We start from the raw sequence: 23,463 nt of genomic DNA, 5'->3' as shown, positions 1-23,463 counted from the left end.
ATTCCATAGGTTTGTTCAACTCTGGCCCCTCATAATTGCTGCAGAACATTTTAGTGTGTCTCAAAAATTACTGTGAAACTCAATGATATTTTAAATCAGCGATTGAGAGGGAGTATGAATCTCAAAGGTTAATTTCAGGGAACATATTTAATAGCTACAAACCACCATGGTATAGTATTGAGAAAGTTATCATATTCTTATTTGTAGGAGTATCAGGAGTATCAGGAGTCTCACCATCAAACCAGATCTGAAAGTCTTTCTGTGTAGTGTTCTGAGGTTTAAATTTGTGGATTTTCATGTACATTTATTTGGATTGAGAGATTTGAGTAGTAAAATTGTCAGGAAGTTTTTAAGTTTTCAAGGCAACATCACAGAAAATACAAGGAAAATGTTAAAAATGGAGAAAAACCATAGAAGTCGTTTCTGTAGTTACTCACTAGTGATGTCAAGAGAATTCTCAGAGCTTTGTGGCATGTGTAGGTCTCTGATTCCAGCGACAATGAGAAAAGGATGTTCTTTCCAGGTAGGAACTAGCTTTAAGCAGCTAAGCAGTAAGTGAAGACACAAGGCAGGAACTCTCCAGAGAGCTGTCAAATGTCTGGTATGATAAGAACCATTTGAGCAAGCAAGGAAAAGAAACAAGATCAGAGAGATTAGAGGGGCTGGAAGGGGAGTTTTGCCAACAGAGAAGGAGGAGGAGGCTGGGGTTGGATTTTACTGAAATCTAGCTGTGCACTTCTTGCATCCCTTCACACAAGATGTTGAACTTCTGGCCTTTGGTTTTCTAAAGATAAAATGCAAATGAACTAACTAACCAGCTGGAATGTGACATAAACTGAGAAAGCTGCAGCTACAGTTCACATAATTCACCCTCTACTCTGGTAGAGTTCACTACTCTAAACCTTCTGGCAGTATGATCAGTTGTGACTAGGATGGTATGGAATTCTGTAAGAAATGTCATATTTTTTTACAGAAATTCAATCTAGAATTGACATATTTTCACTTCACATTATTTGAGAAATACTGCACCACTGTATGAAGAAATGCCATATCTTAAATCAGAAGTGTTATAGGCTAATATTCAATAGTATAATTTTTCAGATTATGATTCCTCATTGTCTTAGTCATAATTTTCTTTGATATCTCTTTTTTCTAATGGAAGAAGTAAAGGCAAAACATATACTAGGGGATTGATGATTTTTTGTAAAAGCTCTAATCTCATTTTCTGCCTATTTCAGACTCAACTATTAGTGATGGCACTATTATTTTTGCTTTTCTTCTCCTTATAAATGTGTTAGTTTCTGTATTAGCAGAGACACATCACCGTACTGCAAAAGTGTGCTGTCATTTGTCATTACAGAGGACAATAGTTACATACTGTAACAACTGTGTGTTTTGTCATAGTTTTATAGGCATCAGATATATAATCATATGCTATATTATGGCAGCCAGGAAGGCAGTGCAACACATCAGCAGGAGAACTGAAATGGCCTTCAGCAATATGTACAAATTCAAACAGTGAAATACTGCTTTCTGTGGGCCTTTTGTATTTATATTCAAAATGTTGCAGCACAATAACAATAGTTGAACACAGTCAGCGGTCTAATGAATTATATTTTTCCTTGGCTCTGCTGAAAACACATTTAGCAGTTTCAGCAATGGCAAGCCCATCTCATTAAATTAAGTGCCTCAGCCACCAGTGGCAGCAACACTTCATAAGGCTTATGTACCTAAGTTTTTGGGATATTGCTAGTCTGGCACATGTCCCAAAGAGATGATCATCTGCTTTTTAGAGAACCACTATCAGATGCAATAAATATTTGAGGATCACCAAAGGTAGACAGAAGCTTTGTTCATTGAGGTGAGGGAAGATGAAAAATGTGAAGAGTTTTCTAGATTTGTCCCTAGAGTATTTTAAAAATTTTATCCAAGGGAATTTTTCATTTACTGTAGGGCCACATTTCATTGTTTTTGTTCATCTTAAGATATAATCACATTGCTTTAAGCTGTATTTATCTTACAGCAAAGTACTTTTCTCTGTTGTTCTAAAGGAATTAATTCATCTTTATATTGTCTCCAGTATAAATATATTTGGAAATGCAGACCCATACCTATTTCACAAGTATTCCCATGGTTTTCAATCAGATGAGCTGTTAAGACAGGGCATCACTGTAGAGTGCTGGATGAGGGTGCCCAAGGTCTGGATGGGGCTGCTGGGCAGTGTCTGGGAAGCAGACAGAGCTGACCCGTGCTGGACATAGAGGAGGACGGGGTGCAGGTGCCAGAGTAAGAATTCCCTTGCCATTCCTGGAAAAGACCATGGTGGACCTCTGTCAGGTTGCAAGTGCAAGATGTGGCTGGGGGAGTGTATTCTATTGCCATCTGTTAGAGGTGGGGCAGTTATCTCCTGCTAATTGGGCCAGCTGCTAAAACCAGGTGGGGCAGATTTCTTTATCTCTCCCACGACCCATCCTCCCTCTGGGAAATACCTTCTGTTAATGGGACATTGAGTGTCACTGCATGACTGATAAAAATTACAGCATCCCACTGGGAGATGCTTCACTCAGGGGGAGGAGCCAAGCATTCCTACCTGGATATAATCTGAGATTTGGAACAAGAGAGACAGCCTTTTCCCACTGGATTCCTAGAGGAAGACCAGGCCCATCTATATGACCACTGGACCTTCAGAGGAAAACTCCACCCTTCTGCAGGATCCCTGCTCCAACAGAACCACATCTGTCACTCCAGGAGGACTGCAGCCACCATTTAATGGGACTGCTACCAACATCCTGACCAACAGGTATCAGGTTGTATTCTGACTCTGTCAGTGTTGTTTTGTATTACTTCACTTTTATTTTTACATTTTCTTTTATTTTTTTTCCTAATAAAGAACTGTTATTCCTACAGCTATGTCTTTGCCTGAGAGCCCCTTAATTTAAAAGTTATAACAATTTAAAAGTTGTAACAATTCAGAGGGAGCATTTTACATTTTCCATTTCAAGGGGGGCTTCTGCCTTCCTTAGCAGACATCTGTCATTTCCCTTAATTTAAAAGTTATAACAATTTAAAAGTTGTAACAATTCAGAGGGAGCGGTTTACATTTTCCATTTCAAGGGGGGCTTCTGCCTTTCTTAGCAGACACCTGTCATTACAAACCAAAACAAGCTGGAATTTCTCTTCAGCCCATGGGGAACCACAGAGGAGCAGATATCCATACAGCAGCCCTTGGAGGATCCCGCACCAGAGCAGGGGGATCTGAAGGAAGTGCAGGTGCAATGAAGGAGGCTGCAGCCTGAGGGGGACCCCGCAGAGAGGTGCCCACACAGGAGCAAGTTTTCTGGCAGGAAAAATGGGAGACCCATGCTGGAGTAGTTTGTCCCTTAAGGACTGGGGCCCAAGGAAAAGGATCTATACCAGAGCAGTTTGTGAAGAAATGTAGCTTGTGAAAAGGACTCATGTTGGAGAAGTTTTGTAACAGGCACAGGGCCTGCAAGGCCTCCTTGGAGGTCAGAAGCCTGAGCCAGGAAATGCCAAGTCATGATGACTCGGGCCTTAGAAGCCCCTCTCTTCCGCCTTTCGGACCCTGCTTATCTCTCTGTGAGCCTATAGGTCACTTTTCCCTGAGCCTTTCTATTGGACAGTTTACAAAACCCCTGTAGGGTATAAAAACCCCTAATTCTGCCTGGTTTGGCAGAAGAGCTGTCACGGAGAACCTTCGTGGGAGACCCTAATAAAGAATCCTGAGGAATCATCAAACAGCCTTCTTCTCTCTCTCCCTGCGTCTGCTGCCACGGCCACAAGCAAGCCAAAAGAGCTGATAATCACACAGAGCTGATAATCACTAAACAGCTGAAAATCACTTAAGCTTGCTTGGCTGCCCGCAGCTGGGAACAGCTTGGGAGATCGGACCAAGCCTGAGCCTCCACTGAGCTATCCTGGCCACGGCAGTCCACCGGGCGCAGCCCGGATAGAACCTGCCGGGATAAAGTTTGGGGGAAAAAAACGGACAAAATCAAACTTGAATATCATCCTTTTCAGTATCCTGCTTTTGCCAGTGCCTTATACTAAATTGTACCAGAAGAAATAGATATGAAACACATATAATCCTTAGATCTTCTCCTACTTTCCAGCCACCACATCATCATGATTAACTAGAAGCTAGACTGTCCTCAAACTTAACTTCAAACCATATAACTAAACTTGCATCATGAATCCTTTAAATACTATTTTAAAAGATTTAGGCAAATAACTAGAAATTTCTAAAATACAGCCTGCAGCAGGTGAAAACAGCCTCCTAGTTTTTGACAGAAAATTTGAAATGGGCAGGTTTACTTAATTTTTCCCTGTTCTGTGGACTTGTAATTAAATTGTAGCAAAACATTTCCCTCCATTCCCAGCCCCCAGCCCTGCTGTTGTATTATGTTCCCAACCAGTCCTCACTCAAGTGACAAATAGCTTATTTACTCACATCAGGAGGTGAGATATCTCAGCCATCATTTCTCCTTGCTCGAGGATAATCTTTGTATCCAGGAAAGTACTGCAAACATTCATTTATGGATGTTGCAGTTTGAGGGGACTGTCTAAGTCCTGGTGAAGCTGTCACACACTGAATGATAAATAGCTGCAGAAAAAGATAGAAAAATGACTGTTTCCCTGCAGCCTGGCAGTTATCTTCTCATTCTTGGATAGGATCATCTTTTTTCATAGAACATTTTGCTCTTTCATAGCAAATATTCAATGTTTTTTAATGAAAACAGAACTAGTCTGTGTTTATACAGACTAGGAAACTGAAAGGCAGAGAGATTAGAAGTGTGCTATAGGTACAAGTTCTAGATGCAGATGGTTGAACTGGTTTTGTCCACTCCCTGAGCTGGTTGAAGTTGAAATGCCTTTGATCCAAACATAATTTACAGTGTGTGATGGTGCTCAGCAGTAATTTGCCTACCAGCTTTGCAGAAGGTGAAAGGCATTTCTCATGTTCTTAGCCTCTCTGTCTCTCTAACCATATCAGCTTTTTGTTCATAGTATTTAAAACCTTCTTTAATTTCTGGTATGCTTACACAATATCCTCTGCATACTATATATATATATAGAAGAGACCAACACCTAAGAGTTGCATGTGCCTGCTTTGATAGATGAACATTATCAGTTAATTTGAAAATTTGATTTAAGCATCATCATCACGGAGGAAGTTTCACTCTGAGTACAGTACAGAAAGGAGATGAAAAACATGAGGAGAAAAACTGTTTAACCAAAGGAGGGCTTCTGCTGAAATCTCTTTTATTGTCATAGAATCACAGAATGGTTTGGGTTGGAAGGGACATTAAATATCCTCTAGTTCCAAGTCCCTCTGCCATGGGCAAGGACACCTTTCTCTATCCCAGGCTGCTCAGGGCCCCATCCAGCCTGGCCTTGAACACTTCCAGGGATGGGGCATTCACAGCTTCTCTGGGCAACCTGTGCCAGGGCCTCACCCCCCTCAAACTAAGAATTTCTTCCTCATAACTAAACTAAATCTGTTCTTTCAGATTAAAGCCATTATCCCTTTTCCTATCACCACCTGCCCTTGGAGTAAGTCCCTCTCCAGCTCTCTTGTAGGCCTGCTTTAGGCGCTGGAAGGTGTCAGAAGGTCTCTCCAGAACCTTCTTCTCTCCAGACAGAACAATCCCAACTCTCTCAGCCTGTCCTCACAGCAGAGGTGCTCCAGCCCTCTAAGCCATCTTCACGGCTTCCTACAAACAAAATTACATTGCCTCACATGGCAGAATTTTTCTATGGAATAGTCTGTCTGAGCTTTTCATTAAGAATGTGTTTACAGGATGGCAAGAAAGGTGACAACTGCCCTATTTTTACACCTCAGGGGGCTACAGCTTCAAGAGCATGTTTAAAATGAGTGACTGTGCAGTGCTGAGCACACCTTTGCTCCAAGTAAAATCACTGGCATTTTTCTATCAATTTCCGGAAAGGAAAAGTTGGTGTTTTGTACAATTCCATTCATTGCACTTATAAATCTGTAATTTTACTTAAGTGTCAAAAGTGATGTCTGTGGTTTTGTTTTTGTTTTTCTTATGTTTTCTTGGCAATATAAAAACTATTCTGGCTCCAGTTAAAAAACGAACAATATCCACCAGAAACAACTCTTCTCCAAAACTCTTTTTCTTCCCATCTATTTGTCCTAATATTTCACACTGACATAATAATGACTTCATAGACTACCTGAATACTTGTGTTCTGCAATACCAGAATTACAGATTTCTATCCTGATTGTTCCCTGATTTCACACAAGTCATACTGACAAAAGAATTGCTTTCATAAATACAGCATCTGATCTACAGCAACTGTCCACTGTGAATTCTTTTAGCCCATGGCAAATGTAAAATAAATTGAGTTTGCCTACCCTTCTTTCATGCTAACTTAAATTACACTGCATTTGCCACAGGCTAAGAGCATTCAAAGAGATATTTATTGTGGATTTGCCAGCACGTGGTGACTTCTTACCCCACAGCAATGTGGCTGCTTGAGGTCTCAGGCAGAGAAGTTTTAATGTTGCAAGTTCTCCCATTAGGCAATAAAATTAATAGACACATAAAATTTCAGCATTATTTTGTGGAAAGTGGATACAGAAGCTAAGCTGGCCTGAGAGCAAATACAAGACCATTTAATTAATGAATAAAAGTAGACAGACAAAAGTAGGTCTTGATTTAGAAATCCTTTAAAAGATGAAGTTGCCTTATTTAGATTATCAAAATCAATTTTGAATGATTGTCCAAAACTCCCAATGACATGCTTTTAGAAAGTTTGGTTATATTGCCCTTACAGAGAGTACAAGTTCCATGATTGTTTTCTGACTTCACAAAAATAGTCTGACACCTTACAGTTTATCTTTATGCATTATTCTCCTAGAGTAGTAACTTCTCTAAAACTCTTAGATATTGATTGACCTTGATGCATTTGAGAACACAACAACCTTAATTTCATTATTTAAAAATCCAGTAGTATAATTGAAAACTCTTAACAGCAATTTGCTAATCATAGAAATACTTTTTTTAGAAAAGATTTGCAATCAGGAGATTTTATGTAGCCTTGTGAAAATCCACCATATCTTTTATGTGAGATGATAGGATAGGATAGGATAGGATAGGATATTTTGGCTAGACAAGACCTCAAGTGATGATCTAATCTAATCCAATCCAATCCAATTTAATCTAATCTGTTTGACCAATTCAGGGATGAACAAAGCAGATATTTTCCCCCTTTGCACATTAATGACATTACTTTTGTTTTAGATCTTGAGTGTGCAGTTTAATTAGCTTTAAGCATGATCAAATGTCTGGAGATCTATACTAAAATTCTTGTTTATTTAACCACCCTTTAAAACAGCTTTCAGAAATTTGGAGAGTTCTAAAGCAAGACACTAAATCTTTACCAATACTGCCTTGTAAAATGCTACCCTTTGGCTAATCTCTTTAAAATTGGGAAAGTGAGAGTAGATAAGGATGAAAAAAAAACCTCAGAGTCTCCCCCAAATGCCTGGTAAATTGTGTGGTGAAATTCAACCCAGTTAATAGGTTCTTTGCTGCAAGTGCTCACATTAGTTTATTCCAAGTTATGACAGACCAAAGATTTATGGTCACCTACAGAGAAGTGGAGGCTTTTACACAGTGCTTCCTGGGCTATTCCTGGTTTTAATCAGCAGCATGTCTGATGATGAAACAAGCAGTCTACTTGCACAGGATTTTTCTTAAGAGTAAAATAATGAGACTTAAATCCTAATCAGTGTGCGTCTAAGATTTCTTCTTTTAATACTGAAAATTAAGTGGTGTTTTTACCATACATAATTTTAAGTTCCTGTTTTGATAAATCTTAAAGCAGACATGATTTTTCTATGTTTTTTTCATAATGGCTTACATTTGGCATTTAGCACAGCTTATCTGCAATACACAAGACTCATTTCACAGCTATTTTTACTGGGGAAAACCAATTAAAGAAGTAAATTTTTGAATGTTGGGATCGAGAGAGTGATCACTGTTTTTAACTCTCACAGAAGTCAGCAGTGACTTGGAGTCAATCAGCTAATTTGCCCACGAGGCTTGTTATCACACAGAGGTGGATTTTTTTCTCATGAAATATAAGACTGAAACTCTCATTTTTTGCCAATACAAGTGACCTAATTAGGTTTGAGGTTATAACTCCCTGTATCTTAAATTGAGTGGTATAAAATAGCTCAAAAACCATCAAAATATTCTTAATCTATAGGTACTTGCTTTACTTTCTTACTAATTACACAAAGTTCTATACAACTCTTGGTCACTTTTAAGGTACACTCCCTAGCTGCAAGACTAAAGTCTTCACAATTTAAAACATGTATATAAGACAGTCATGATCAACCATGGGATGGTTCATAAGCAACACACATACTCCTTTCAGGCTTTACAATTTTGTTGCATTCAGAGTTTATCTAGGATTTTGCTTCAATAAGAAAATTTCTTCATTTACATGTGGCATAGACCAGCACATGTCAAAAAACAGAAGCAGATCTTGGGTACATGCTAAGAAATGTGTGTCCTTTCCTGCAAAATCTTGTGCACTTCTGCCACCAGCCAGTCAGCCAGGAGCTCTCCTTGCAGCTGAATCAGATCCTTATTTCACTGGCCAACCAGCAAAAACCTTTTTTTTTCTACTCCAGCTGACCAGCCAGGAGCTCAAATCCCCACACCGTCCAGTCCAAGAAATGTAAACCCTGAGGCCACATACTTCTTGCTGGATTAACTGCAAATTGCTCAATTTGTGAAAAAACTCCTTCGCAAACCCAAAATATCACATTGTTAAACATGTAAAGCTTGTATTTTAAAGACAACAGTGACACAAGTGGGAAGTTGAGGAGTTTCAGCCATTAAAACCTGCGGTGACTCCTGTGTTTGGGGATGTGGTTTGCTTATACCTGCTGCCCTTACGGCCCCTTAACTGAATGACAGACACCTGTCAGCTTTCCTTTACAATTAAAAGCCACCTGGCTAGTACAGCAGGCATGCAAAACTCACACATTTAAACATTCTGGAAATTGAGGAGGTAGTCAGGGAATTTGTAGTATTTACTTAATTTTCACCTTTGAAGCAGGAATAAAGTCGAACCTCACAATCAATTTTGGAAACTCCTTTTCTGTGACTTCCTGTTTGCAAATTCTAGTAGCAACTCTCAAATCTACCTAAGCTTTCTTGTACAGTTTTCAGGCACTTTTTTCTCATCAGATGTCAGTTTTTCCATCAACTATAAATTTAGGTGTCTCCAGAAATGTCATTTACTGTAATCAGATCTGTATACTTCTGAGCTGTGGTGTCTTGACTTTAGCTGTCTGCCAGAGACTCTCTCACCCTCTCATCAGCAATATGGGGAGGAAATATGATGGAAAATCTCAAGGATTAAAGTAAGGACAGGGAGATCACTTAGCAATTACCATCACAGGCAAAACAGATTCCCCTTGAGAAAATTAATTCATTGCCAGGTTATATGTGTGTGATAGTGAGAAATAAAAACAAAACTAAAAACACTTTATCCCCAGCCCTCCTTCTCAGTCTCAAATTCACTTATGACTCTTCTTCCTCCTTCCCCTGACAGGCACAGTGTTGTGAGGAATGGGGCTGGAGGTCAGTTCATGATGCTTTGTCTCTGCCACTCCTTCCTACAGCCCCAGTTTGGGGTCCTTCCCATGGCAGACAGTCCTCCCATGTACCTGAATAGGAAATATAGCTAAAATGCAATTTCTAAGTAGAAGCCCATCTGTTCTGTGGAGCAAACATGGTATGGAGTAGTACTTAGATAGCCTGATGCTACCCTAGAAATAAAAACTGGAAATTTTGGAGCAAATTGACAAACTGCCAAATATGTGCTTTTAATGCTGCTGCAGTGAAGACTCAATTCTATTTAAAAAAGAGGCAAAGATTATAAAGCTTATGTGACTGAGAAAAGTATGGATGTATAGTGGCAGGTAGTAGGGAAGTCCCTCACTGCCTTTGTAAATGTATCCTAAATAAATTGCTAACCGTGGCAAAATCTCTGCTTTGCACAGATGAGAGGGAAAAGACAGATGGACCTGAAATGATCAATGGAACACAAAAAAATAAAGCCAGTCATCAGAATTCATTCTCTGTGTGAGTCAGAGGCAAAGCCAGGGTTTCTAGCTCATATTGTAATATGGGTTGTGTTTAAACTATACTTCTGCCAAGTGTTGCCATACCACTTACTTAAAATAGTTTGGGTTTGGTTTTTTTTGTTTTTAGTGGGGGGTAAGCAGACACAGTTTCATTCTTTTTCTTGTTCCTTCATGTTCCTAATTTTCATCATATTATTTTCATACATTTTCCCTTCCGGAATCATGGATTTAAAAGCAACTTCCAGTCACATATGTAGGTTTTCATATATTCCTTAAGTTCTCTCAGCAGTGAACATTAAATTTTTCACTTCTTCCTTGAAGATATTCTGTGCACAGCACATTGTCACAGCTCTGTTGGTCACATAACTTTTTCCAGTCACCTATATTGAAGTGAAAGTGGATTTTCGGATTTCTGTGCTAATATTATCCAGTCTGCACCTGGACAGTAGATGGAGAAGGAAGGAGAAGGACTTTCCTTCATAAAGGTTCACTGCAGAAGCTTCTCACATTGCTGTGTCTATTCAGATGGACATGTTAAGGTCTTGCTTCCTTTTTTCCTTCCAAACTTCATTCTGAAATTTTTCCCCACCAAATAAGACAGGTATATCTGTATTTTATACTGCAGTTCAACAGACAAGTTAATTTTCTCATTATTGTTAACCAGTATATTGTTGGGGTTTTTTTGCTGACAGAAGAGCGAGCCAAGGTCAATGTTTCATTGTGTTAAGCAGGCATTGTACAACTAAAGATTACAAATATTATCACTTGAATAACAGATAAGGCAACTGCAAAACCAGGAAATACAGCCAAAGTATCTGGAGGAAAAATATTTAATATTTTCTACAAGGATAAAATATTTATTTCTTCTGATGGAGCAGTGCCAGTTTGGTCTCTGTCACTGTTTAGGCCATATCCAATGTGGTTGATAGAAGAGCACCCAGTATTTTAATGGAAAGGAAAAGGCTAAATCTCACCACACCACCTGTCCAAACAGTTGGGGATTCGAGTACTGGGACCTCAGTGCAGCCTTGGAATACAAATTAAGACTTCAGAACAAAATAAAATATAAATGTTGACATTCTTTCATTCAGAAGTCTACCTTAATTAGAGGTTAATTTGTTAATTGTTTCTCTTTTTTTTCTATGCAAATTTTCACAGGAATCCAGCTTAATTTTTAATTCATCCTATAACAAGAGTTACATAAAAATAGGTCTGGGTAGCTGATAATTACAAATTAGTTAATCATCATTCCTAACAATGGATAGAATTAATTGCAATAAGCTACCTAGAGCATCAAGGTATTAGTGGATAAATATGTATACTGAACTGAACACATTAAAATGATGTATTGTATAGTATTGCTAAGAAAAACTCTTCCTGAAAAAGGCTGTATGTCATGTTTCTATAAATCAAACCTAACTATTATCCTGATGCTAGTCTAATGTAGTGATAACTTTTAAATAAATGTTGTTGACATATCTTTGATCATATGGAAAGCTATGTGTTTCCAGTCTGAGAAATATTATGATGGAAGTGTCAGAAGAACAATACCCTTGTTTTCTTTCAAAGATAAGGTAAGATTTGCATTCAATTCACAACACCTCCAATACATGATAAAAAAAATAAAAAGAAGAAAAGAAAAGAAACTGTGGAGTGTTAATATAAGTATATATATGAATGAAAGAAAAAGTTATTAAATCAGTAGGTGTATATGTGGAAGTTATGTACTAATAGTTAACTTGAAAACCATTTTAACACGTAAATACATTATAAATTTTACATGTATATATATATATTTTGTTGTTGTTTGTTTTTGGGTTTTTTTTGGCCTTCAACAGTTGCTTCATGAAAAACATGTACTTGCATGCATGTGTGGTGGGTTTAAGGAAGTAAAAGTCCAAACCACATCTGTCCCACAATGCACTGTATTGGTTACACCATTTTCAGTCTCTCTATACTTGTGTTCCTCGTGGCTCGTGCACGTGGTCAGTGAGAATCTAACTGAGCTCAATATTCTGCAGAAACTTGCATTCATGATGGAAATTCTTTTCCATCCTTTATTTAATTATTTTGTATTTTAGGTTTGAAGGGTAAGGGAAATATCATCTGACAGCAGACATGCCCAAAAGCTTCACCAAAAGGAAGAGTTCTGTAATGCCTGAGGAAGATTGAAATGCTGAGTGCCTTTATCACCCCAGAAAAGTGATAAGGTAGCAAGATTTTGTCACTTGAAAATGGCTTGTCCTCAGATCCCCTCCACTTAATTTTTCACTTAGTTTCTGGTACTTGACCAAGCCATTATTTTAATTTAAATAGCTCATTTAAAAAATTATTTTCTTTATTTTTAGAGCAGAAATTTCACTCATGGTATCAAGAAAATTAAAATGTAGTTCCTGCCAATTGCATTTCTCTTCACCCTTTTTTGGCTTAATTGTCTAAATCATCCTGGCTTTATTTTTTCCTGTTTTGTGCAAGAGTAGAGAGCTTTATAGCTAATTAATTGCTACAGATTCCAGTAGCCTGAGGAAATATTTATTTTAAATCTATTTTCGTATAGATGGTTCTGTATACATAACCATACATATACATGTAAGTGTGGATACATATAAACATGTAGGTGGATGTGGTGTGGGGTTTTTTCTTTATTTGATTGGCTGCTTGGTTTGGAGGTTTTGTTTTGGTCTTTACTGATATTTGAGTTACTCCCTAACCACAACTGAAAGCCAATTGAAAAATAATGAAATGTTATGCTGAATTTCAGTAGGTTCCTCACCCAAGTCACACGTGAAGTGACTGATAAAATGAAGAGCAGATTCATCTTACTCTGCATACTCAACACAACACAATGAATGCTATGTTAATCAGGTTACAATAGCTTTCCTCAAGTTCATAGATTTTTTGCTTCCAGACCTTGATATTCTTTTTGAATCTCTAGATGAAATATACTGGAGGAAAGACAAGCTGTAGGTCAGTGCTCCAGAGCATGCTAAGGGCATTGCTAGCACACTAGTCCTTGTTGTGAATTTATACCCTCATGATGGCCATATTTATTGAAGCTTTGAGGGGTTTTTTTTCCTCTCTCAATCCATTTTCTTCCTTTATTCTTCTGATCTTGGGAATGCTGATTCCCTTTGGCAGAGAATACATAGTGGAAGCTCTGTAAGGACATTTCTGTCCAATTTATCAATCTGGCATGATGGTGAACTTTCTGTTTCTTTACCTGCGTGCACCAACAGCCTAATCCATGCTGGCAGAACTGAGTAACACCAATTGCTTTTGATAATCAAAGATGACTGAAGTCTCCCATTCACCTGATTCCAGTCAGTCTTCCCAAAGGCTTAAGCAAGCATTAATCCAGACACTCATGGGTGTCAAGGAGGAATGCAGGGATGTGGAGAGGTAATGTTCTGGCATTGCTCAGGCAGGGAAAATCCAGAGATAGGAGTTTGGGCAGGCAGCAGGGACAGAGCTGTCATGATCACATTCCCCTAGATATGGCTGCAGAACCTGTTCAAGCAGAGAGAGCAGCTGCTGCCACAGCAGGATCCAGAGGCAGAACACTGAATCATTCCAGATAGTGCCAGTGATTACAGATGCATCTCCAGCAACTTGAGAGTCCCACCCCATTTAAGATCATGTCTTCGCAAACTTCAGGACGTAGAGCACACTCATAGGATTTAGCTACTTCAAAACCAGCAATTGCTGCCCTTAAACATCCGTACTTTGGACTTTCAGACCAAAGTCCTTCCAGAGCTTTCTCTATTTATCTCTGACATACAGGGCTTATTCAGATGGGGCATGTTGATGCATTTCTGTGGTGGAAGGATATTGACTTTGTTTTGGAGGATTTAATGGCATCAGACACAGATAGAAGAGCACTTTGAGAATCATGTGTGATCACTGCAAGTGGTCACAGTCTAGAACACATGAAAATTGGAGAGAAAACCAGTATTCTTCCAAAGACTCTGGAACTTAGATGTATATATATCTACTTTTATTAAAAAAAATAGTGAAATATTTTGGCACTGGAACAGGCTCCCTAGAGAAGTAGTAACAGCACCAAGCCTGACAGAATTCAAGATTAATTTGGACAATACTTTCAGGTCCTGTGCAGGGCCAGAAGTTGAATTCAGTGATCCTTGTGGGTCCCTTGTGGTCAGCATATTCTGTGATCCTGTGACTGCCTATAATGGCTCAGCTGTCTATCCTGCTTAAAATGCTTCATGCCTTAGCATATTTATGATTTTTTTCTCCTTAAACTTTTTAATGACCTCTGAATGATTTTTGACATACCTTTAGTACAAGTAAGTAATTCAAGACACACATTCATCCCATTGATATACTGCAAAAATAGAAATTGATTTTAAATGGATAAACTTATGAAATAAACCAGACTGTTTAATTCAAGGCAGTTGTTTATTACTATTATTATTATTACTACTGTGAGTCTTTGCTCCTAATGGTGATAGTCAGATGTGTGACCAAAATTTGGAAATGATCAAGTAATTCAGGAAACTGCAATCCTGTGTAGAAATGTGACATCTATCATTATGTATAATGTTACTCTCAGGTTCCATGGTTGCAAACAAGGAACCCATCTGCAAACAATTTGTATGCTCCTGGCTAGGCAAGATTAAGAGATGATTTGTTTTGGCTGCAGTCTAACCTTTCCTTGCAGAAATCATATGCTTTAAACACAATCTGCTAATCTGTTACCTCTAAAAATCAAAATTGATAAAATAATATGTATGTGGACAGTGGGAAGATAAGCATTCAAACTAACCTATTTTTCCTGGCCCTATTTATTCAATGTAGTCGAAGAGAGAAACTCTTCTGTTTCTGCAGAGGCAGCAAGAACCAGATTTCATTCAGCTCTTGGTATATTTGAAAAGAAATATTTCTAGAATCTCTGCTAATTTCTTAACAGTCTGCTCAGCAGAAATTATTTTTGGTGATGCTGTATGCCATTTTGATGGTTTATGGAGTCACTGAACTTAGTCTAAAATTCATTTCCACAATTTTTAATTCATTTTTTTGCAGAACACAAAGTACTAGTCCTACCAACCTGATCTATAACTTCTCTCCCTTTCTAAATGTAAAATGAGACAAAATCCCTCACAGATACTTTGATTTTATGTGTCATATTGCTCAACATGAAAATAAAATATAATTGAAAATGATTTGAAACTGAAAAGTCAGCACTTACTAGAGCCAACAGAGGCATTTATTGCACTGGCACACCTATAGAAAACATTCATCACAACTTAGAGTATCTATTATAATGTAATCACTAGAGTATTTGTATCTCTGACCAGGTTTACTTCAGTGGACACCTGTTTTACAGCAGGTGAGGCTGGTAGAGCTAGAGAAGCTGTGTACTCATATAGTGCTTTCAGGATTTGGACTTACATGGTGAACAAAATCATTATCTGCCAATGTTCCTATAGCCATCCAGCACTGTCCCAGACTATTTCTTCTTGCCATGCTAAGCTTCAACTCTCTGCAACTGTGACTGAAAATCCTCCTTGGGGAAGACCAGAAATTTCCCACTGAATAGTGCAGAGTCCAGTTTACTTCATTAGGAAAATACTACAGACGTTGTTTCTTCACTATTAATTTCATATTGAAAAGCTTTTTATCCAGCCCACATGTACCTTCTAGCAAATGTCTAACTCATTCTATAATGTTGGAATATTTTAGAAGTCACATGGAGACTGCTTGCATAGAGCTCAAGTAATGTAGATCTTAGTGGAAAACTTTGCCAATGACTTTTACGCTTACTGACTTCAGTACATGTTTTGTAATTCAATATTCAAAGTTATTTTTTGAGACAATGCTGTATTTAGAAAGAAGTGAGTCATTGGTACTCTAAAGATACTAATCTGATTAAGATGTAGCAATTTAATTAGAAAATTACTCCAAGAACAGAAATAGAACGGTTTTAAAATCCCCTTCTCATTCACAGTCCATTGGGATCAATAACATCTTCTAACAAAAGGCACAGAATGCTCTAGAAAGTGTCTCTAGGTCTGCCTGTTGTTCATATATCACCTGTATCTGTGAATGACTGCTGGCTGTTTTTGCGTGTCTCAATATATTTTCTCACTGAATTAGTGAAGACACGTCAGTGTATTTACAAAATATGTCTGGTTTAATGTAGTTCAGTGCTCCTGACAGATCTGAATTATTTTCTATGCCACTATGCTGTTGCCAATATGAAATAATATGAGAGTATTTAATCTTTGGGCATTCAGATCCAAGTACAATGAGTTAATAAGTATAAATGAATGCAGCTATTACCTTAGCCCATAATCTTTTGGCAATGCAGACCAGTGCCAGGGCTCTGTATGTGCAGTACTGTCGCATTTCAAGATTCCAATGCTTTCATTCTTAGAGAAAATTCATTGCTTGCACAGTCCCTATTGGTGTCATTTGTTCAGTTGCAAAATCTTTTTTAGCAATAGGGAGGAGGCTGTAGCTTGAATATTCCCTGTGCAGGACTCTCCATGGAATACTGACTGTAGGAGGGGAAATTTACTTTGCTAAACTACATTAGTCTTCTGAACACAGCCTTTCTGCCCTCTGTCCTTCATCAGATCACAACATGTAACCCAAACTGAATAAAGTGAATGCAAAATATCATTTTTTTCTTGCAGAAGTGATGAATGCTTACCAAGGCACTACTCTCTGTTTTCATCAGGGTTGAAAGAGGAACTGCCCCTCTAGGAGCCATGAGCTGAAATGTCTCAATCCCTTTAAGACTGTCTTTCCATTTAAGAGCACCTGAGAGTCCCGGTCAAAGTATATTAGCAACTTGATTAAATTCCTCTCCGTTCCTCTCAGACAATGCCCTTAACTGCTCCTGTTGGTTTACTGCATTAAAGGCTCATCAGAGTTATGGCTCCTGACTCAGTATTAATCACCCCTGGAGGGCTCTCGCGGGGTTCGCTCGCGACGCCAGCGCGCTTCTGCTGACGCGGTTTGTGCAGAAGGTCAGGGTTACCTTTACTGCCTTGCCACTCGTAGGACAGCAGCCCTACCCCAAGATTCTTGAAGTGCCAAGGATGTGACAGGACTGATTTGGTACACGAGAACTGTCTCATTTTAAGACAGCTACATGTCTTTAAGGCACCTGCAGCTTCAAAGATCTGTTACACTGTTAAAAGAATAAAATCATTATTCACTGGATACATTTTATATTTTTATTTCATTAATATTTAAATTGATCATCCTTACCACTGATACATTGCTAAAGAAAAAAGTGGGTGTGCTTACCTCTTTGATATTCACACCAGTGAAAAATTAGTTATCATCCAGATTAGATATGCATAAATTCTATTTACTTACACTTAGGCTGGATGAACCTTAGCAGCAATACAAAATGAATGCGAGACCAGACCCATTAGTTATAATCATAAATTAAATAGGTGTACATAAATAAACATACATGGTATACTATCCCTGATGAGAGAGTAGATGTACTTCTACATTTTATGAAAGATATATTTCTTTTTGATAAGCATTATTTTCAATTCCTGATTTGGGCTGCAAATGTATCTATACCATTCAAAATATTTTTTCCATACAAGTCTTCAGAAAAGATGTATGGTGAGCAAGTTTATAGTTGCTGTATATCTTGGAAAATGGTTTGGTCTTGCACTTTAAATTTTTAAGAACCAAGTGTTTTCCCCCTATCTTTTCCAAACTTTCCTTTGCTGCTTATCTTTTTTGCAGTCATATAATTGTATTTAATGATTAATCATTTCATATAAGCCAAAGTGATTTTTTTTTAAATGAGCAGTAGCACTATTGCACATTGTTTTATGCTTTAGAATGGTAGGTCATTTTTTATTTATTATTTGCTTTCATAATAAAAGGTTCAGAAGAGATGTTTATCAGGACAATTAGTGACCCTGGGGCTCTTTTGGCTAGGAAAGCAAGCCAAAACAGGATTATAACAACCCAGCATGGCTTCAATCAGCTGTGGGCTCACAGAACATGCTCCTTTGCCAGGAACATCTGGCTTTTGAAAAGCTGGTAAAAAGTTTGGGATTTCTGAAACAAAACCTAGAAATTAATTACAAACCCAGGAGTAACTTCAATAGTTTTTGTTGTTGTTTTTTTTTTGAAGTGGAAGCAGTTTCATTTTCCTTAGGGATGAAGAGAATGACTTGCCAGTAAAGCTGGCCTAAACAAATTATTCAGTAGATACACACTGCTACAGCTCAGAAAAAATTGATTCCACACCCTTGTCCATTAGTCTGTTTCAAAACATCAACAAAGGCATAAAACACTTGGTAAATACAGGTAAACATAGTTCTGCAAACACCAGGAGTTTAGGTTTTAATCTCAATTTACAAAATATGTTGGCATCTTACAGTACAATCATGAAGCAAGGAAAAGGACTTTTTAAAACTTTTCCATTCTAGAAAGAATTGACTCCTATTCTGTAAGTGCAATAATTACATGAGAAAAGTAGTCCTGAAAGCTCTTTTTTAAAATATTTTTAACTCTCTTGGGAGATTCAGCTAGCAGTTTAAATAGATGTCTAATTTCAAAGTTATGATTAGTTTCATAGAGGGTTTAATCATATGGTTTAGTTCTGTATGTACTGAAGAAATTTGCTGAATCAAGGTCAATATCCTGTGCATACAAGAACATCCATACTGATTTTTTCTGTGGTACAGACATTATTACCTGCACATTAGAGGTAAGACATCTTTTGAATTACTCCACAGTGCATTATGTCACCACTGAAATTTCATACATTCATGGTTTTTCGAATAGATTTTCAGACAATTTTCAAGTGCAGAATGGGCTTCTTGGTAAAAAAAAAATAAAAACAGACTTAATAAATAATCTTTGCATACAAATGAGTGATTCTGCACTGCAAAGATGTGTGGGAAGTAGAGTAAAAGCACCAAGAAGTCCTCAGCACAAGGGAAAACTGTTCTTTCCTCTGTGGTTTTGGAGGTTTGTCCTTGCCGGAAGCTGTATCCTTCTCCCATGTACTGTACAGTTATTTGGTAACTGTTAGAAAGCTGGCTGGAATTACCTCTTCCATGTGCAGCTGGAAAGATACAATTTTGGTTTTCAACGCCAGAAGGCTGTTAGGACACAGTGCCAGACCTGGGCATGGGAGGGGGGACAAACAACAAGAGGAAGACCAAGGTAAGTACAACTAAACACATTATTGCTTGAAAGTGGAGACTCCAACTCCTGCTTGTGCAGGGGTAAGATCTCAAAACTCTGAGTGAAATATATAATCAAATAGCTTGTATATTAGCAGTAGCTTGTGAGTATGGATCGGAATTTTATTTGTTGTGTTTGTACTTTATAAGCATATTCACATATTAGCTGTTAGCTGTTTGCAGAAATCAGGTGCATCTTGCAGTTGGGTGAATGTTTAAGTCTGTTAGTTTTTTTTTCTCTAAGTAATAAAAGTGTTAAGAAGAATTATTTAGTACCCAGAGGTATTTTCCATGCTGGTTTTTTGCTTGTTTCTTTGCTTACCCTCTTTTCCATATACAACATCATTATTTGGAGTTTTTATTTCCCCACAGACTCACTGAATGAAAGTCAGTAAGCTGCCTCCTTGCTGGAAATGTGTATATCCTTAATTTGCATAACAGTGAAGAGGGTTTGTGGCATTTCAGTAGGAAAAGATCTTATATTAACATTTGGAGAGATTTGAAGAATTACAAATTAACCTCTAATTAACTCTCATAAGAAATACTACATTCTGTGATGAGCATAACTTCAAGTTTCTTAATGGCACATTCCAAACATAATTGTTATCATTCACTGTTTTCATCCTGCTACCTTTTTTCTGGTTTTCCTTTCTCCTCTGATCATTCAAGTTGACTGACCAAAGTGTCAGTTCAGCACACCACTGGATTATCTCTACAGCCAGTTGCATTTCAACTCAAGCTAACAGCCCCAGGTTTAGGACTCTACATAAATATGCAACAATTTCCCAATCCTGATGGAATGAATGGCTCAATAACCCTTAACCCTGATTTAAACAGGTTTAGAGTTTGAAGTACTGACCTGGACCATCAAAAGCCCATGGAAAAGTAGGATTTATGAGAGACGTTGATCATAAAACCAGTAATCCAGAAAAAGTAATGCAAAAAAAACCAAAAAAGCAAAACCCCCAGTAAAGTATAAAACATGGGGAGATTCTCCAAGGCAGTGAAATAGTGAAATAATGATCTTTTTTAAGGTAATAGTACCTATTTTAATAATTGAGGGATTGTTTCATCTTAGCAGTACTTACCCATGTCTTGAACATATATTGGAACCTAACTTATATAATAAGAATAGATGTAGTACAATATTATTAATAATAATACAGGATTCCTACCCGATAGAACAATAAGTGGAGCAGGTAGTGAGATTTAATAGCAATATAATATGATATAAACCAATTCCGGGCTTTCTCTTGACACTGGCACTCAGTTCACATTTTTGAATCTCTGGAGAGGAAGGAATTATGCTTCCTAGCCTATACTAGTGATTGTTGGAGGAAATGACTGATGATAGCACTGTGTGCAATCATATATAAATTGAGTAACTGTGGTACAAGCTGCCACACGGAGTACCAGTCTGTGGTTGTGAGCTCTCATGCAGTATTGCAGCCATTTAATGGTTAATACACACCACTTGAGTGATGAGAACAGTGTGTTATTTGACACACATGCACTGACACAGGGCCTTTTTCTACTTAAGGCGATGTTAGAGGGCTGTTCCTGTGGCAAAGGGCATCTTGAATGGAGATATATCCAGCTCCAAAAATATCCACTAAAAAAAAATATCCTACCTCTGAGCATGCTCAGAGCTCAAAGCTTTTTCTTTCATTAGGTCCTTGGCAGTTTGGTGATGTTGAGTTAAAGTGTTGAAGCTTTTCCATGGGGACACTTCAGGGATCCCAGGAGCAGAGTAAAGAGAGAAGCCTTTAGTGTCTCTTCTCCAAGAGTCCAGGGATGAGGATCTACAGCTAAAAGTCCCATACTGGGCACACCCAAGGGGCCCTGGACCCCCTTGGTGGCACCCTCAGGTTAGCAGATAATCCACAGCACCCAAAACAGCCCTTGTTTAAGGAAAGAAACTCTGTCTGACTCAAATTTCTTGATATTTCTTTTAAAAAAATCATAGCATTTCTTCTGCAGATCCAGTGTTGTAAGTGACAGATGTTACAATGAAAGGACTGCTGATCTGAGATTGCAGTGCAGGCCATTTAAAGTAATAGGCTGAATTATACGGTACTTTTATATTTCTTTGCGAACCCTTCTGTGCTTTTTCTGGTATGCACTGAATCATGTGGCTAGACTTAGCAGGTCAAGAAGATTTATAGACAATCCAGAATAAGACTGCAAAGTTTCACCACATATTTGCACAACTTTCTGCTAAGTTGTATTTTGTCTCGGGGACTGGGGAGTAGGTTACTCTTTTGTTTGTTTTCTGTGATATGACAGCATTGCAAAGCTCTGGTTCCAGCAGGTGATTGGCCTCCAATTCCAGGAGGTTTCCAGGGGAATATTTTCTATTTGTGTTTACATATATTGAGCCTGTGCTTTCAAAATCGTTTTTTCACTGGAGTATTTCCTGCTACTAGTTGCATTTCTTCCTTTGTAATGACATACTTTGACAACAGAGCCCAAAGGGACACGTACAGCTAAAAAGTAATTTTCAGAGAGAGAATAGAAAGCAAACAGTATCTCGCTAAAGCAAATCTCGATTTATATATTGCTTGAACTACTACTGAAATCAAAGGGGGAAGAAGCATGTTTTAGGTCTTCCCTGTTCCTATTAAATTGCTTGAAGGTCTGTGTGTGTGATCAGCCCAGAATCTTGCTAGCAAATGAACAAACCACGTTCTATTGAGTATCTTTCTGAAGATAAATTCTTTCTTTCTTTCCTTCTCATTGAAATGGAACATTTTGAAAGAGCAGTACTAAACACACAGAAAACACTGGCATGTGATTATGAATCATTTAGTAAGTTGTGTGTGCTGTACTTGTTTTACCTTCTCTCATACACCATAAATCAGATGCAGTAAAAACAAGCCAGAAAAAGGAAGGCATGCAATATGCAAACATGGTACTGATGGTATGAACCTAAAGCAGCTGAGCATCTAGTGAGTGCAGAAATCCGAGTATGATTTATATGCAGAACAAGTAGCAAGAAGAAATAGTTGTACCAATCAAGAGAACTGCAGACCTGTCTCAGAAACTTTTCAACACAATTTACTTCTTCAGAGGTAGGAATATTTGCTGCTCTATAGGACCTGAGTGATGAACCTTATTATGTATAGGCACACTATTCTTTCTGAACTTCTAGATAGTATCACATATGCTTAATTTCTGCCAAATAAAACCCCACTCTCCTACAGTGATCCACACAGCCTAGACATGGTACTTTTCCTAGAATTTTTTGAGTTGGCAGAGGAAAAAGAAACCTGTTAGACCAGATAACTGACTAGAAGCTTATAACTGATACATTAATCAAGAAGTTTTATTCGTGTGGCCTATATTGTTCTGAATAGTCTGTTGAACTGTACCTTGAAAACAAGCTTGAGGAGAAAAAATGCCTGAAAAAAGAAACATGTTTTTATAAAAGTTTTTTTTTTTTTTTTCCCTAAAGGAAATGGTTGTACTTAAGACAAACATTAAGATAACAGTGGAATTTCTATACTGAGAAACTATGGAAACAAATTTAGCAGTTTTGCAATAAGAAATGAGTAGTCATATTTTTCTGTCTGTATCATGAATACACACATGATACCAAATGCTTTAGCAGCCTTCGCTTGTAGAACCTAAGACAGAGCTGCTGAAAAAATAATTTCTAAATTTAGTTAGAAAAAAATAGCACACAAACATTGTTTCTATGGATCTGGAGACTACAGTTCAAAAAATAACTCAACTAGAGACAATTGAATCTATGAACTGCCAGGTCTTTTTATTTTGACCTTTCTTCACCTTCCAAAGCCGTCATTGAAGGCTTCTTTTTGTTTTAAGTAACATAAATGTTAATTGCTGGAGTTTTTTCGTAAGCACCATTATACATAGAAGCAGGCCCATTGTGTCCCATGTATCCTTGCTATCTGGGTGTGCCGCACCTGAAAAATTCACACGTTATCATGGCTGTGAGCTCCAGTATAGGCACAAAATTTACTTTTTCTCATGAGCTGAAAGCCGATCAAAACATAAAAATTTCCAAGACAGGGAAAGGGGACTGGGAACTCTGAGCAGTGGGTGATGTATCCATTTACTCAAGACACAAACACCAGTATTTCACTTGAAAAGCATTTT

Source organism: Pyrgilauda ruficollis, unplaced genomic scaffold, assembly GCF_017590135.1.
Source record: "Pyrgilauda ruficollis isolate IOZ18807 unplaced genomic scaffold, ASM1759013v1 scaffold50, whole genome shotgun sequence".
Lineage (NCBI taxonomy): Eukaryota > Metazoa > Chordata > Aves > Passeriformes > Passeridae > Pyrgilauda > Pyrgilauda ruficollis.
Note: the sequence above shows the minus strand (reverse complement) of the source record.